The sequence below is a fragment of the Embiotoca jacksoni genome, unplaced genomic scaffold, assembly GCF_022577435.1.
Source record: "Embiotoca jacksoni isolate LCO1_2020_lvr unplaced genomic scaffold, fEmbJac1.0.p SCAF_32, whole genome shotgun sequence".
NCBI lineage: Eukaryota > Metazoa > Chordata > Actinopteri > Embiotocidae > Embiotoca > Embiotoca jacksoni.
In genome coordinates this window covers 3,151,044-3,169,358 of record NW_027185384.1, presented here as the reverse complement: position 1 = coordinate 3,169,358, position 18,315 = coordinate 3,151,044, and the positions used below count along the sequence as shown (strand labels likewise).

At 41.8% G+C, this 18,315-nt stretch overlaps 1 protein-coding gene across 2 annotated transcripts in view; it reads left to right on the top strand.

Annotated features, from left to right (window-relative positions):
- tspan11 (tetraspanin 11) overlaps nucleotides 1-18,315 on the top strand; it is an 83,090-nt gene that overhangs the window by 28,188 nt on the left and 36,587 nt on the right. The window lies entirely within an intron of this gene.

The following is an 18,315-nucleotide window of genomic DNA, read 5'->3' as shown; positions in this document are numbered from 1 at the left end:
GGTCCCGATACTGTTTCTGTTGTGCACAAATGGGGCCCAGCACAGTACTACGCATGGAGCAGGGGCAAGCAATAGCTTTTGTGTGCGAGTATTCCAAGTTTTGTTGCTTGATTAAAAAAATCAGCACTTGAGTTACACGTTCCTGTGCACTTGTGATTTCACCGTTGACCTGAAACTCCAGCAGAGAGCCCACATTACATTTTGTGTCACACGTTTTTGGGCCGAAAGCTTCCTGAAGTCTTTCAAAGGTCTCCGTTGGCAATTTTTTGGGTGTTCATATTCATGGTGAAATCGCAAATGCACATGTAGCAGTGATCACAAAACATGTTTAGCACTGGTGCTGATGTTGATCAAAGGCTGTAACTTGGAATACTTACAAAAGTTGCATTGCTTTCCCCTGCTACGTGCACATTACTGTGCTGTGCTGTACTGAGGTGATGGCTATTGGACTACATTATATTGTGTGGTGCTTCTAATTTTATGCCCCTCACAAAAGGGGGCAGAATATTAATATCACCTCAATATACTGCAGTGCAGTACAACACCACCATAGCTGTGACCTCAATACTAAAACATACCAAACAGGTATAACATCACAAAAGTGGACAGTTGTATTGCGTTAGATGATACAGGTGTAACTTGTCTCAATCAAAAAAGAAAATCTTTGTTGCACACTTTCTGCAACACTATTAACATTAAAATGACTGCTGGAAAACTGGGGCAAGTATGAAGGACAGGGCATGCAGTTTCATCTGAAACATGCAAGGAGCATGAATGGGATGACCTCAGTGGCCTTTTTTTTGTTTTCCCCACTAAAGCCCCATGGAGTTCAGATTATCTTCAGCAACTCCATAACAAACATACCGTCTTCTTCTTTGAAGTTGTCTGAAGTAAGCAGAGTCCCACTGATTAACCCTCCTGTTGTCCTCGGGTCAAAATGACCCTCAGCTGTGTTCAACCGAGTTCTATTTTATTTCTATATTTTTTTATATTTTTTGGGATCATTGGTCATCATTCTTTAAAGAAACCCTCACAGCCTCCTTGTCACCAATGATCCCAAAAAATATGAAAATAAAATAGAACTTGGTTGAACACAGCTGCGGGTCATTTTGATCCAAGGACAACACGAGGGTTAAATTATGTGTCCTAGAGGTTTCATGAAGTCATCTGTGTCACATAGTGAGTAATTGTTTGAGATGTACGCGTGCATGCATGCACAGTCGCAAAAACCAAGCACATACAGAAGAGGAATGTATGGCTATACGTTCACAACACAAAAGGCTTGGTATAATTAAGGTTCTATATATATATTACCATATAGGCTCGTTATACAAAGGCCCTGCAGATGTTCAGATGCAGACAAGACACAAGTGTTAGCGCACATATATTAACACGCACAAACACTCCAATAGCCTGCTCTGATGATTCTCAATAAGAGGGCTTCTGCGAGGGAACATGTCAGAACATGTGATACATCTTGTCATGCCTTAATTCAATTATTGTGGAATTCTAAATATGCATGCTTGTTTGTCTTGGTTCAGTTACGTATTCATCACAATTATGTCAACTAAAATCCTCACTCAGCTTTCTACAAACAGCTCCATTGTGAGTTGGGAGCCTTTGGGGAGGATGGAGGGATCAGGGTAATTAGATTGTAAGGGTAAATAATTTTTCTACAAATACATCAGAGTGCTGGAGTCATGTATAAAGCAAGTTGTTTTGGGGAGAGGAGACATACTACTTGGCTACAAGAAGCCTTTTGTTCTCCAGTGTTGTCTTGTGTAGTAAGTCACAGAGCTGTTTGAACAGCCAGAGACATTTGATTTGAGTTTAAGAATACTGGTATGACATATGGCATGTTCCTCAGGGTTTTGTGGGTAATTATGTCATGCCAGAAGCTATTGGAATTGTTGGGACTGCTCAGGGCTGACCTATCTTTTCTCTGCAGAACTTTTTTTTTGTAGTAAGGATAGAATACTCTTGTGCAGCAGACATATATGTTAGAGTGACCTTTGAAGCACCACTTGTGTGGTGATTCATATTTTATCCTTGTTGCACCTGTGAATAAGGCCAATATCATTACTCACCCAAGAGAAAGAGGAAGTCATGAAATCCTGCATCTGGACAGTTCTAGAAAAACAAAACACTGAGCCCGGTGCACATACTTAATATCATATCGTGTTGTCATGTAAATATTTTCATGTAATCTGACAGATTTCATCTTTTATTAATCCCAAGTGAACTGTTAGGACTGAGAACAGGCCACGGAGGGAACAATGAGCCTGAAAGGTGATATAGATTTTGATGAATGCCGAATGCGCAGCGCTGGAGTAGGAAGTCATTTCACAAGGACTCGGGGCTGCATTAAAGCACACTGTGTCTCCGGTTTCAGCCAGTGTTCATTTGGGAAGTGCAGCGTTCGGTTCATTTGTCCCTGCATGTCGTTCCGTAGACAGGGCAGGTTACTGATGGGAGGAGCGGCGGAACAGTCCTCCTTCATGGCTGACGGGTGTGACAGTAATGCAGGCTGTAGCTGCTAATGGGGCCGCTGGGACTTTCCGCTGTGTGCGACATCAATCAGGGTCCTCAGCACGCTCACTCAAATGGCCCTCCTCACTCACTCAACACATAGCAGATGTCCCACTCTGATCCTCCACCACACGTATCAATAATGCCAAATGCATGCTAATGACGTTGTTCTGTTGCGTTGGCTACAAACGGTAGCAAGGTGTTGGGTGAGATTTTGCATCCTGTTCAGTGCAGTTTAACGAGAATTCTGTGTTTTCTCAGAAAATTCGGATATTGTTTTGGTGTTTTATTACAATAAGGAGATGTTCAGAATGATGGAGTTTTTTTTTTTTTTTTTTTACAGTTAAGACTAGAGGAAACTGTTGAGTATGAATTTCACGAGCTGTGGTTTAAGCCTGTTACTTTGGGCACACTTACTTGGGAAATTGCAAAACATGTAAAAAGTTCGCCTAAATACTAAATACGGTCTTGGTGACCGAAGGTTTAAGGCTGCGGCTGTAAACCTTAACATCTCTGGTTTGTGTCTTCTCTGAGTCCTTTGTTGCATGCTATTCTCCATTGCTCTCTCTGTCACTGTCTGCCCTGTTTGATCTAAGAGACAAAAATATGCCTCCAAAAAGTTTGAACTTAACTCAAATAAACAGCTGTCACTAAATGTTTTGGTATTCTACTCTCAAAGCATTTAAATATTATCAGCTGACATACAGTGTAAGCCCTGATCTATATTCTGTACAGTGTTGTCTTAGGCCTCTGCTATATCTGCCCTACAATAAAACCAGTACAGTAGTTTGACTGTGAAAGGCTTTTAATATGAAACTATAGCAGGAAGTGTTTGCATTTTCTTGCCACCTGTAGATCAGTGGAATGGTGTGAAACCATTAACAGGAATGTGCAAATGTGGTACGAACACTTGTAAAAACACGACCCCATGCTGGCCAAAATCTAAACTGAGTTACTTTAGCAGGTTTTGTTTGACTTTCTTTTGCAGATGAGAACATAGAAATCGTGTTATCTGATATCTGACGGGAATTGGTGTGAAGGTGGTTAAGATTAATGGGCAAACATGAAGCACACTGTATATTGTGTGGCAGATGTTTTACTAAATAACAATCCAAAACCATCTCAAACATCAGATTAATGCTCGATCCTCCACACCTGAAGTGTCTGATAGATTTGTCTCCGTGTTGCAGCTTGTATCTTGGCATTGCTCACTTTACTGCATTGTTCCATCAAAGGACAGGACCAGTCTGCGTGGGTCCCATGTGTCCCTACAAGCAATAAAATGGCTCACCTTCACAAATGATGCCATAAATTCTTCAGAGTTAGTTGAAATGTCACTTTATTCTTTCCCTTTTACCTTGTCCCGCTGGCCAGGTGCTGAATCGACACACCGGTGTCTGTTGGAGCGGAGCATCGATCCCTCCCCCAGTCATCACGTCCTCAGGGAAGTTGGGGAGAGGGAAGAGAGCGATATGCTTAGGACAGCATAGCCCCTCTTGTACTAAAAATGCTGAGACAGAGAGGAGATGCGCTGATCTGTGTAAGATACACTCCTGAACACTGCATGATGGACGCGATAGACTGTAACCTTTTGGCAAAGTTTCAAGGTGTTCGGTGCATCACTGCTAACAGCTTTCCATGTTGTTGTGGTTCTTGTTGCGGTTGTAATCTTTGCATGGAGGGCACAAAGCCTTTACTCTGACAGTCAAACAGCTGCGTCCTGCTGCCCCTGTTTTACCCGCTCAAGGATCCGGTTGCTTATTTTAGTTCTACCTGTTATCCACGGTGAATCACAGCTGTCTTCTGTATACCCTTCAAGAACAACATAGTCCTTTTGTCTAAATGTACTTCCTCCATTTCCATAGTGACACCGGATTAAAGCCCCACGGTTTCTCCGCTGCCATCATTCCTACCCCCCATCATGCAGGCGGGGAGGGCTTTTTGTAGTTGGTCCCCTCCCCCTGTAAGCTGTAATCACCCTGAGAATGGGGTAATTAGGGCCACTGTAGGGTAATTACCAGAGCTTGAGTTGTTTAATTACGGCCTTCTTCAGAGCTGTCTGATGCCAGTGACAGTCGAGGCGCCACTCACTGATGGAGTGATTTCATCCTCTTGACTGCAGCAGCCTCCTGCCAGGGACAGAGAGAGGAGACATGGTAATAGAATGAGTGGGCGTGAGTGGGAGGGATCGCGGGAGTTAAATTGAGTCGGCGAGAGAGAGGTAGAGGCAAAATGCAGAAGATCCTGGTTTGATAAATGTACACATCTGCAAAGGTGAGGGGAGTGAACAGATAACAAACCAAAGCAGGGATAGTTTCTTAACAAGAGATGTACCATCGTGAACTATTTTTGACTCTGGTTGTTTTCTTTTGCTGTTTCAGTCGTTGCTACAAAACATTCATAGATAAACTGATAAAGAGATTAAAGACCCCCTCCAGTTATAACCACGTTTTTAACCTTGGTAACAGGTCCACGTGGTATTTTTTATATGCTACAAGACATTTAATGAGCTAAATAAGCGGTCAAATCCATGGCTGAGCATGTAGCAACAACTACAGTGTACCAATGACAGTGTCAAATGCCTGAATACAGGCAGCCGGGGTTTCATACATCACATGCCTAAAGAATCAATCCTGACAACCTGCAGAAAGGGGCTCTCCATATCATCGAGCTGCAGGTAAGCAGCGGAGAGTGGGTGGAGATAGTGTCAGGGACTATTCATATTTTCATAAACACCTTTTCCACTGTTAGTGCAGACTTGGCTCGACTCTACTCGCTTTTTTTGGGGGGGGGTTTCCATTGGAAAAAAGTTGTGGACAGCGCCTGGTACTAGTTTTGGTATCACCTCCATTGAGGTTCCAAGTGAGCTGAGCTAAAACAAAATAATAACGTAAAAACACAGCAGACCACTGATTGATCAGAGAGAATCGTCCCGGCAGGGTAAAAAGGGCTATAGATCTGTATTGAATGGAGGCAAAGGTGTAGAGTTACATATAAGCTGCTTTAAGGCTTTTGGGGACTTTTTTTCTTGGGGAAAAAAACTTCCAAATATTTAATTTTGATGACCAGAGATTAGCTTTTAGGTATCAATCAATGCCGGGAGAGAAAGTAATCATGCAACCCTACCCACATGCATTTGGTGTAAACATTAGATCTGAAAAGTTTGCCAGAGTTCACTTTGGAGTTGGTTTTGGAATAACAGAAAATATACAGTTTATGTTTTAGAAAGTAAAAGATAACTGTAGCTGAGGAAATGTAGATGTTTGCACGTCATGTTTTGAAATTTGAAAAATGTGGAAAAAACATAATTCATCGTGGGGGCAACACGGCAAACAGGCATCCCGATGGCAGCGTAACAAATTCCTGTTTAAAGAATCACACATGAACGTGACTGAGCGAGCGAGGGCCTCCCTTTCGTCTCTTCCAACCGGCCATGACGGCCATCTTGGACTCCAACAGTAAAGGACCTGTGGACCTGAAGATTTGTGGTGCAAAGGGCGGGGGGTCAATTCCCAAACTAGGGGGAAAGGAATTCACCCTGGCAGCCTGACATTCCCCCCAACTGGAAAGACGATTCTGTTTGCGCAGTGTCTCAGACCAATCCCAAAATAGTGCGTGGTGAGAAGTTTCCCGCCACCCACAGACCATCACTCTAAAATCCTAAGCAGACTTAAATTTATGCATGATTAAAACCGTATTCTGGGTCATCAGGCAGAAGAAAGGCTTGACGGTTGGAATTCTGTTCAGACTAACCAGTTGAAAGAGTCCGCTGGACGAATTTGCATACATGTTTACTAAACATCAACCTCTCCAAATGTTTTGATCTTTGATTGAGAGGAGCTTTGACGGTGTGATGACCTGTTAAGTCCTTGTTCGGATTCCAGTGAGTTGCGTGTGAGCTGTGTTTGTGTTTCCACTGTACCAGATACCCTCATAACTCAAAACACCGGATGAAGACGTACAGACTGAAAATATTTCCTGACAAATGTGTCGATTGACAGCGGCCTTTTGACCGCTGGAACCTTTTGCCCCCTCCCATTTGTGGGATGCTGGTTTTAGCATCGACCCCTTTTTTTTTAAGAAACCTCCATCTATTTTTGTGTTGGTTGCAGGATGTGTTCACTGGAGCAGAATTATAGCTCAGCTGATCGCAGCTCTTCTGCACCAGGATGTAATTCTCCTGAATGACAGACATGTGTTTCATATACTGATCTTCAAGCAGATAAGTTACAGTGATTGTGAACGGTGCAGATGTGACTTTCAATCTTTAAGATACCCGACGTGGCGCTTGACAGATGTTACAGCATGATGGTGGAGGTCCGTTGGGGATGAATGCTGATAGATGAAGCGTCTACTTTCCTCGGCTGACGAATCGCAGTAATGCAGGGACTCACCTCTGCTAGGAGACGCAGATGACTGAGTGTGGCACCGTATTTTAAAGCCCTCAAACCTATGACTCACCTCAACATCTCGTTGAGCTTTTATTTGCTTTCAGAGAGTGTATATTAATACTGTGTGAATGTCAGCCAGGTGGAACCGCTGGTCATATGAGTGTAAAATGAGGCGGCACCAAAGGCTTGTTGGGAAGTGCTATTTCTGGACGGCCTCGCCCTCCCTGCTGGTTACGACGCAGAGTCGGATGGACATCCTCAAACATCTTTGACACTCTGCACTCAGTGTCTCTGTCACCAAGTCCGCTAATGTATCTTCCAGGATGTAAAGACGTTACATAGGGGTTTAATACGCAGGAAGGATACAGGAGGCTTGTAGACAACAAGTTTGTCAGGGTTCAAACAGCACTTTTCTTTTCCATATGTTTCGGATTTAATCTGATGTGTTTTCCATGTGTGGTACACGCTCATAGATAATGAAGATGCGAGCTTTGAATTGTTATGAATTTATTTATTTCTGAAAGAATTGTAATCACAAGAGTTAAAAAGCTGTTTGTGTGTTGTTACTTTGATTAGCCGACGATTGATTGCACAACATGCAATTAGTTGCTTCCAGCGTACTCTGGTGTTGAAGTTCCCACACAAAAATAACTGCTCTGTATTTAGAGTGAATCTCTTTTGCCAGCACGTTTGCTGCTTACGTATGGTCACCTGGCACATTTCTCCCAGTTCAATAATGCCTTGCTGTCTCATGGGATTGTTGTTTTTAAACAAAACACAGCAAAACAATTTCAAAGCATTTGAGAAGAAAAAAGAGGAACTTCATATCGGTGACCTTCCTCATTCCCAGCTATCTCCTGCATTGTGCATCTGCGAGTCCTCTCTCCAATTAGCGAGAGAAAAACAACCTGAACGCCGAGACAAATTCAATCGCAGAGCGAAAAAAGCAGCCTCGGTGTTTGATCTCTGCAGGCAACAGTATAAAGAAACCTTCCCTGAATCTTGTTATCTTCAGAATAGACTGCAGCCTCTCTTCCTCCACCTCAGTGACCTTGTCATTTGGCTCTCCATCTTATCAGAGCAGGGAATGATGTCAGCACTCATCTCTTTTCACCACAACCAGGGGGCGAAACCAGACTCTCCTCCAGCCAGTCTCTTAGAAATAAGTAAAGCGGAGGTGCAGTGATTTAACAGGAGACCACGGATCGATATGAGCCTGTAGTGTGAAGATGGAAAATGCTGGGTAGGTTTTTGCTGAAAATAAAAATAAAATAAAAGCCCTCTCCGTGGATTCTGATGTGTTTCCAGCGTCACATGAGGGTCTGTGTAATGCGTTTGGCTGCCAAAGTCTGGTTTTTAATTGGCTCCCTTGTGTTGATCATTGGACTGTTCTCTCCTGGACTCCCGAAGCAGAAGTACAGTGCTACTGCCTTGCTGCCTATTAGAACTGACAGTTTAGCATCCATCACTTAATGTGTCCAATTTCTCATCCTCCTGTCTTGGGGAGAACTCCGAGACTAGTCTGGCTGTTCCACTTTCTCTTGTTATTTCTGCTTTGTTGTCCTTTTGTTTAGGTTGTGTGGATGTATGCAGAATAGCATTAACCCCGTCTTTTAGTGTCTGTCAATCAACACAGCGCCTGTCCTTTGTGCATCACGTCACTTTTTCCAAACGCCTTCAGCAGAGATGAAAAAGCCACCTGACCCCTTTTTTTTTTTTTTTTAAAGCGGAGCTCTGCTGTGATCGCTCTACCATTTGTGGCCTTCCCCATGGTTTGCGTTTGCCCCCACATTTCATGGCTTCAGACACTCTCACTGAGATCAAACTCCCAAAGTGCCGACCCCCTGCCAGGACTCCCTCTGAAAGTGCTAATGACCCTGTTAGGTCTCAGGAGCAACCAGCTCTTCTTCTCTTGTGCCTGCCTCCCCCTGTAGCCGCCCCCCTTACTCCGTCTTCATTTTATAGTGATTGCTTTGCCACTTGTGCTCTTCTTGTACGACCTCAACTGCCATTCGGACGGAAAACAGCTGAACTTTCACTATAGGTCAGTGTGTTTGGTGGGAGAATAGTGCTGGTCTAGTTTTGTAGGGGGCAGACTGGGCAAACACCTGCTGACTTGCCAGTGACACAGGTGTTGACATGTCAGTGAACGCGTCACATAGTGTAGATTTCTATCTTAATACTTGTTAGGCCTGCAGCTTCTTAGACTTAGTCAAGAGAAAAATGTACCGTGTCAGTTTAATAGACCCGCAAGGACAAAATACTGTCAGTGGGAGGACTATTAAATGTTATCGCCAAAGCTGGCTGCGTGTTCGCACCCTGAAAATAAATCAAAAATTCTGTGTAAATCCATCCTCAATCACAAAGTGACAAAGGAGCAGCTGTATCGCTTCCATCTGGCCGTGTTTCAATAACACTAACTATTTAAGGAATCTGATATGAGAGCTGTGGCTGTGTATCCGGTGTTTTGCAGTGATGCGTCTTTCCTCTGTGTCAGCGGTTAGGTTCGCAGAGAGATCATCTGAACCGTGATGAAGCTTTTCTGGGTTCAGACCAACTTTACATTATCCATGAGACATGAATTTGCTGCTCCCATCAACCCCCACCGCTCCAGGCCTCATATTACCATGAGCCCACAAAGTAATTTGTAGACAGATAATTTCAATGACCTCTGACAGCAACTACACATTGTTCGCTGTAGTCCTTGTTTTGGCACAGTTACTCTCAAGGGTTCAGCCCGTTGCTAGTTTTTTGGGGGAGCTGGCAGGAGTGTTCTTGGTCGCCCAATTAGTGGTTTTGGCCGATGGGACAAGGGATCAGTGCTAGTTAGTGGAGCACAATAATGTGCTTCATGATTCGACATCTACAGAAACTCAAGGTAACAAATTAAAGATTCAAAACACATTTTAAAGTCCCAGGTATGTCCGGCAGGCTGTGTACAGGCTGGATGCCATGAAAACCTCCTGCTCAAATAGCAGAAACAGAGAAGCCGGAATCAGCTGAGAACTCAGCCCGAGTTCATGCGTCAATCGCTTGCGCAGATGCTGTTTATTTTGTCAGTTGTAATCTTTAATGCTTGGTTTATTTGTGGACCCCTCACCCTTTTAGAAACACATGTGAACTCCTCAGTGGGTGCCTCATCAACTCCAGCCCAGAATTTAGGCCATGAAGGATCACAGGCAGCCAGGTTGGGCTTGAAATGCGAGAAACAATCCTTCAACAACCAAGGATTGATTTTGGCTTGAAGGCAATGCACTGATTCTGTGTTACCCTTGTCTCCTTTAATAATTAGTAGTAGCACAAATGATCATTATTATTCCCAGTTTCCGTATTTGGAGAGAATATCCAGTTTTCCCTTAAGGCCTTTCCTCTTCTACTACCGTGAGCAGATTTTGCAATGAGACGCCCAGTGGAACTCTTTCCTTTTGGGACTATGGCTTTTATACAGACATGCTCCTTCAGTCCTTATATGTCAAAAACAATGAACTTGTCCATCTTTAATCATTTTAACATTTGGAAAAAACAGAATAATGATCTGTAAAATAGTTCTATCACAATAAGAAAATAATGATTGGGTGGAAGTTTGAAGCAAACAGGTAATACTTAAGTAGCTTATTAAGTTTCATCGAGTAGACTGGGTTAACATATTCTCCCTGTTTGTTCAGTTTATAATTCACTGAATTGCAAGTGTTCTTAATTCGTTTGAATTCAAATCACCTCGTGTATAAATTACCATGCGATATGACCCCAAAACATATACACTTACAAAAGATCATAAAGCAATCAAACAAAATTATAATCAACAACATTAAATACAGAAATGTTGCAAGCTAGGCCTATAGCAACATATCTAATAGATGGTTCAGGATCACCTGAGCTAACACAAATGCTAAGATTTGTCAAATAGAAAAGTTTTAAGTCTAATCTTGAAAGTAACCCAAACTGGGAGCTGGTTCTACAGCAGTGAAGCCTTCATTGTCATTGTTAAGTAAACACTTGGAGTCTACGGCGGACTGGTCATCATTTACACGTGTAGTATGAATTGCACAATATTCAACAGATGGTACACTTTTGAGCATGCATTGACACAAACACTTTTCACAGATGATTTGTTTGTCTGATGCCTGAAATGTTTACTTAGACCAGAGCAATCTGGTCTAAGTAAACATTTCTTCCCTAAAACACACAAACCAATCACACATAACAAGTCATTAAGTCTTTGCTGGCCTGATTCACCAACATTGTCTTCAGATAGTTACCATGCAAAAATCACATAGTAGTACTGTGATTGTATTTAATGTGTGACAGTTATTCCAAAGCTATGTGATATCCATTTACCCGACACCCTCGTAACATTTTTGTGGATGTTTTTATGTGTGGGCAGAGCTGCTCTTGAAAAGCCAGGCCTTTCTTTTTTTACCACTCTCTCAACATAGTTAAGCAGTAACATAGTGGTCAATACAAACTTGCAACACATCCACAGTGTGCATGAAGGCTTCACAGAATTGCATGGGAAAAATCAGAGTGCCAGTGACTGGAATACTTCTTGGCAGATGCACTGATTTTGCAGTAAAGCGCCGCTTGTGAATGAGGCAAATCCGCTGATCATTGCTGCTCCGGTACCTGTGAGAAAACCACTCAGTGTACTCCAAGTCTCCAGCCTGATTAGTCAAGGGTTTGGGTTAAGCGCTCTGAATACTTGTGGTTTTCAATTTAAAGCCTTGACAAGAATCCAAATAATCTTGTGGCAGCCCCAGAATAACTTCCCCACTTGATGAGATCTGTGTAGAAGCAAAGACGTCCGATGGTTGATTTCATGCCCCTTGTGTGATTAACCAATCACAGTCAGTGATGAGCCATGGGAAAAGTAAAGACTTTCTTCTGTACAACAATGTAACTTCTAAGAGCCAAACCTTCAGATGGTTTCCTCCTGTCAAGATATTTTTAATCTAATTCCAAGTACAAATTAGTTTGACATTGTGATAAATTTATGCAAGATGAATAACTACATGAAAAGGTAACCTCTAACATCTTCATGTTGTTGCTATGTTTAGACAAAGAAGTATGAACAGATCTTTTTTTCCCCTCACGTTTTAATACCCAAACTTGATGTGTTGTATTAATAAAAACAAAGCCATGAAAGCTTTCCCTGCACAAAACCCCCAAAACAAACAGAACACGGATCCGTTAAGACTGCAGATCTGTTGGCGAACAACATTTTTATTTTTATTTTTTTGCAGAATATATGATTGTTTTAGTCTTTTCGACAAGATTATTTGTTCAGCTGTCAGGCAATAGACTGTTTTGTCTACCCTCTACTACAATTTTGGTAACTTTCAATCTACAAACAGACAGTACTTATATGTACCTATGAGGGTAGAACAAAAAGGTCTGATCTGAAACTTGAGCAAATCGAATTGTCAAATTTTGGGGAAACAGACAGAAGTTGCAGAGAGCCAAATGTGGTGAATAGGAGTGGATGTCAAAAAATAAAAACCCTGGCTGAGCTCGCAACCTGATGCACTCCCTTTGGTCTTGGACAGTAACATTCTTCTCCTCTCAAAACTCCTCACCCGACTCATTGCTTCATTGTCACAGATTTTCTGAATCATTTCAAGCATCTCTGTTGCTGATTTCCAGAGTTTGACTCAATGTTTGATGTGCGCTCTGCTCAAATCCATGAAGAAATTACAAATGCGAACTCAGCAGTGGTCACAATAAAACGTGTAACACAGCTGCTGATGTTGATCAAGTGACGTAACTTGGAATATTTACTCACTAAAGTCATTGCTTCCCCCCTGCTTCATCTACATTACTATGCTGAGCTCTTTGTGCTCAATAGAAACAATCTTGGAACGTTTTGATCTCCCCTTGTTCATGTAAGGTCACAGAATATGTAGAAATATTATTAGTTGCTATTACAAACAAATAATTCTCAATGTTTTGCAGCTTTTGGACTGTATATAATCTATATTTTGAAATGCATGCTTTTTTTCCAAATGGTTTTGCGACACTTTTTCCAGGCGGTGTCCATAAGTTTAAAATGCAAAACGGCAGTAAAGGCATTTATTGACCTACATTCAGACCCTGTAGATGAAACGCTAAAACCAACAATCCCTGAGAGCAACTTTGTTCTTAACTCTTTCTCCTGCTGCAAGTAATTACTTATATTAATTAGGTGTGACAAGGACCTTATTAAGTAATTAAAATGTGCCCAAAACCAACACAAAAGACAAACGGAAACTAAGTAAAAAATGTTCACATAAAAAAAAAAAAAAAAAAGAAGATTTCTGCAAATAATTCAATAACACTCTGTGGTCAACATAATTACACAGATTAGTAGCCTATTATTTCTGCCTCTGCCTCAGCCAGCCCCTCTGCTTCCCCATTCATCACGTGCAAAGCTGAAAACAGAAAAACAAGAATGTATAAAAGAATTTAAAATAAACAAGTTCATTTAACATACAATATACTAATTCAACAAACCTCTTAAATTTTTTACTTTTAATCTCAATACAAAAATTAACAAGCCTTCAATAAATGCCATGAGATTTGTAAGGCAGATATTTTTCATTAAGAATAGTTCACAAAAGCTTTGAGAAAATGGAATTAAAAGATGGAAAAAAAACCCTGAGAAAGTGAATAAACAAGCACATTGAGACACTTTAGTAGCAATACATTTACCTTAGTTTTGTGATTAAGGCTTGTTTTGGATCTTCAGCAAAATGTTCCGATTTTAATCGTTAATCTAATGTAAAAACATGTTGCCTTCTGTTGGTTCTTCGTCTCTAAACAGCGGAGAGTCCCCGTCACAGCTGGAATCAATAACACTTTTCTGAGGAATGTGACGCATGAATAAATAATTACAGTCACTATGGTACGGGGAGAACGTCAATGACTTGCGTAATTACTCTCCAGCATGTGAAAATAAGAGCCTGCAGTGCTGATTCTAGTGCTGCGAGTGTTGGTGATAAAGGGAGCTGATAGTGCCTCCAGAGCCACTGCTAGCTCTGAAAGGAAAGTAGGTTACAGACTGAAAATGTGAGGAGGAGCTGCTGAGGTGACAGTTCAGTGTTCTCCCACATTATGGGGTGAAAGCAACACTGAGACAAAGTTTTAATTGTACTAATTCATTTTTCTGTTCTGCGATTTATTTTGATAGCTGGGTTTTTCAAGTTAATGTTATGGTTTCACTTCAAGTATGTTGGGGTTAAAGTGTTTTATTTGTTTTATCCGCTGGTGGCCGAAGCCAGTGAAAAGCTTTTTGTGGTTGAATAGAAAATTGTTGCATCCCCATTTGTCCAGAAAGGGTGAACTGGGGCTGAAGGATGAGGTAGGACTGAACAATGGGCCATTAGTCATTAAAAATCCCCCATGTGTAACTAACCATGGGTGGTATTAGGGACTGCAGTTATTGGCTATATTTTGTGATTGGGCCATTGAACATCGTGTAGCTGTTTTGTTTTACGCTTGACGGAACGGGAGGACGTCAGCTTCAACACACGAGTCTGATTTTGCAAAGTGGTTTCATGATGCAACTGGCCAACTTGAGCATGACGGCCAAGCGCAGCCACAGGAATCCATTACAGAGAAGGAGAGGCTGCATCTACGATGCATAGATGAAAAAGAACCTTTTAGAAACCATGTGTGTTTTCCTCTGGGACCCATGTCTCCATTGTGCTAGATATTGTTAGGAAAGAGAATCAAAACCCAATTTAGTGCATGAATTGTTTTCCTTTAGCGGAGCCAAAGTCTTTCCTGTAGGTATATGGGTTCAAACTCCACCAATCGAGGCCCTTGTTGTGGTCTAGTGGCTGTGTCATTGTCGCAATATAACAGATCTCCTGTGGGACATTGATTGAGTTTGAAAAAGGGCAGATAAGCCCTGAGATATCTGAACAGGTCTAATGGACCTGCAGGAGCCCCCCCAAGGGGAAGCTGGCTAGTAAGGGTCAAAACGGGGTCATGTTTATTCAGTGCATCTCGGAGCGTGCCGAAAACCCCGCGGTTTCTCCTTGTCCCCTTCACTCCATGCACCTATTCTGCGTCTCTAGGCCTGAATGACCGTGAGCCAGGGCTCAGGTCACATCTGGATGCAATTCCCCTTCAAGCTGACGCCGAACAACCCTTCTGAAATTCCTCAAGCTGCAGGAAGGAGGGAGATTTTAATATAACCAAAATGGAAGGAAGATGAAATTTTAAAATGGAACTGCTGTTTTATTTTTTTTATTTATTTGTTTTCTCAGTGCACCATGGCGTCTGTCAGCCATAAACGATTGCCTGTACTGTCGCCTGTCAAACCCGTGGATTTAGACAAATGTGACATATTTATATGGATATTCGTAGCCTTTTGGGATTAGGCGGAGGGAGCACAGTTTCATATTTGAGGCCTGTTTAAAATGGGCAGTCACATTTCATTAAATTCAACCAGATTTTGGAGTACCTGCCAATAATTGAACTACAATTTTTGTGAGTGATGCAATTGGGAGGCAGCATAATTGAAACAAGCAAAATATGGCACCACATGTGTGATGGAAAAGGAATTAAGGTGAGCGGGTTGACCGGTTTTCTATGCTGCAGTCTGGACTGTGGCTCAGTTGTAATAAAATCTATGTCTCCCCTGTGTGAAAACTTGGCACTCATCTGCCATGTAAAGCCATTAAGCTATTATTAAGCTGTTAGCTTCACATTTTATCAATCCTTGAAAGAGAACTGGGCAGAAAAAAGGGAACGAACGTGTTCACCATTAAAAATCTGAAACACTCCATTCACCATGGAGTTAGTGGTGACTTGAAGCATAGTTTACAGTCCGTAATAACATTTTATATTTCATACACATCTGTCCCGTTAACAAAAATATCATAAGGCACATTATATGAATGGAAAGACATTTTTGTTTTAAACTTAAACAAATTAAGCAAATCTATTCTTAGTTTACTTATAATGTCACATATTCCACTGACAAAAGATGACAGGGGCATTAAAAATGTACTCTCTGAAGGTTATAGCAGTCAGAGCAGACTGAAATGTATTGGAAGAGGATCTCACTTATTTTTTAATGGGATCTAAAAAAATATCCTATTGTAGTTTTGCTTAGGTGACATTGTGTCAAAATATTGTTCTAGTCCTTTATTTCCCATCTGTATTTCATTTGTAAGCCCACCTTTGTGTAAATCTTGATTGTTCTTAGAAGCTTGATTCACATTCGGATTTGTTTGAAATAATCTCATTAAGTGACTATTATACGTTCCCAGTAGGTCAAACTGAATTTGGCGCAGATACTCTGACTCTAGATCTCACAAGTTGACGGCTACTCAGTTGGCGTCACACGTAGGCTGAGTTAAATTGCTAGTGAAAGCTGTTCATTTGCATTGATGGGTTGTGAACTTCCTCTCACCCTTGGACCAGAGGGCTAAAGAATGCATTCCCGTTTACTTCAAATAGGGGTATTGACTTAAGGCTAAAATCCCTTCAATATGGAAAAGAATATAGGCTGAGACCTGAAATATCCTGTAACACTGAGCACTGAACAGCCAAAGAATATGAAATGTGTGTATTCACTGCTGAATACACAGCTTTCATATGTCTCAGGACATGCATATCAGTGTCACTGGTATTAATCTTGAAAGTGTGTGTTTTTGTGTATCTAGGTGTGCACTCATGCAAGAGTATATAATTCAGGGACAAGAGTGGTCAAACCCCAGTGGTCTACTGGGATTTGCAAGGTATCATGTTCAGGTTTCGTGATCTGGTGTAAGACGCTGACTGACCTGCTAAGACAGCAGAAAAATCAGAACCAGCTGGGAGACGTCACTCATTATTTACTGATATATATCCGTGACTCGCTCTGATTACATGAACGCTATCAAGAAATGGCGAGCTGGTGATGGGGAACGAGTTGGTGAGAGAAAAGTACCCAACCGGAAGGATTTGGTGAAATAAACGGGGGGAGGGGGGGAATGGGGGGGAACAGAGAATGTGAGAGTATTAAGTCTGAAAGATGAGAGGCGATAGATCTTAAAGGGTCAATTCACCTTCATTGTCCGTATAGTTTTTGTTTTTTCTGTTGATATTTTGAAATATAACTCGCTGAGATTTCTGCCAAATGGATAAATATGGAATATGGAAACAGATTTGTTTGTGGTGCTCAGAGAATACAATACAAATTGTTGACAGTGTAGATCATGGGTTCTCCAGTGCAACCAGGAAAACATTCAGATATATATTTTTCAATGCTGTAAACCATGTTGAAAATGCAGTAAAGACGTCTGAGGCAGATATCTCAAAGTCCCAGCGCAGTAAACAAAAATGGCTAATCAGAAAAAGAAAACCTAACCGCCAGGTTTTGTTGTCGAGACCACACATTCACTTCATTAAGATATAATTGTTCACCACTAAATTCCAGCCTGGTATTACACCAAAGCGTGTAGTACAGCCGTCAGTCCACGAGAGGATACCGTGCCGGTGTCACATTGTTGCGTTGCCCAGACGTAAAAAGTACACGCATGTATGACCAGAGTCAAAGAAGTACATTTTGTGACTATTTAGAGTGATAAAGTCTGCAGAGGGAGGAAGTCGAGGGCAGTAGCATGTAAGAAACACAAGATTCGGCTATCACCCGAAAGGGTGTTTGAGTTTGTGAGAAAAGCAAAAGTCAACAAACAATATATTGGAAACTGGAAAGCATGGAAAAGTAATAGAAAATATGTATGATGATAAAATGAAACAAATCAAATGAAAAAGAAAGCGTCAGTCTTTCGGAATTAGCTGGCACATTAATTGTTGCTCTGCTGTTGCATGCTGGGATACCATATCCACAGGGCTCTTCTGCCTCACCTTCTCATCAGGTCATCGGTGCAAAGGTCAGGGGGTCCCGATCGCAGCGTTTCTTCCTGCTTTCTTCCTTGTCCTGTCCAGACCTGAGCATTATCAGCTCTGTCAGATTTGCAGACGGCAGAGGTCTGGGACCCTCTTCCTGACCTGCCCATCAGCCCTCGGAGGAATTCCACTAATGAGGCACTATGGGGAACAGATGCAGAGAGGGCAGCCCGGGCAAAAACAACCTGCCATAGTCACTTAATGATCACACATGGTTATGTCATCGAGGTTTTCAGGGTTGATTGTTTGGATGAGTTTGTGTGCGATATCTTTTGTTTTTTGGGAAATCTTCAGAGCATGTGTGCGACTGAATCTACAAACAGTTTAGCTCCTCCACCATGTGAGTTGTTATTCTCTTTGATGACTCATTTATTTATCCTGACCTTTTTTTATACGTCACATTTTACTCCGTGTCTCTGAGACCATTTTTAGGCACAGTACCTGAAGAAGTGAGGGAAGATGTAGCCACAGGACACATTGTTTTTTTCTGTACATATCAGGCAAGAGAGATGCCCTC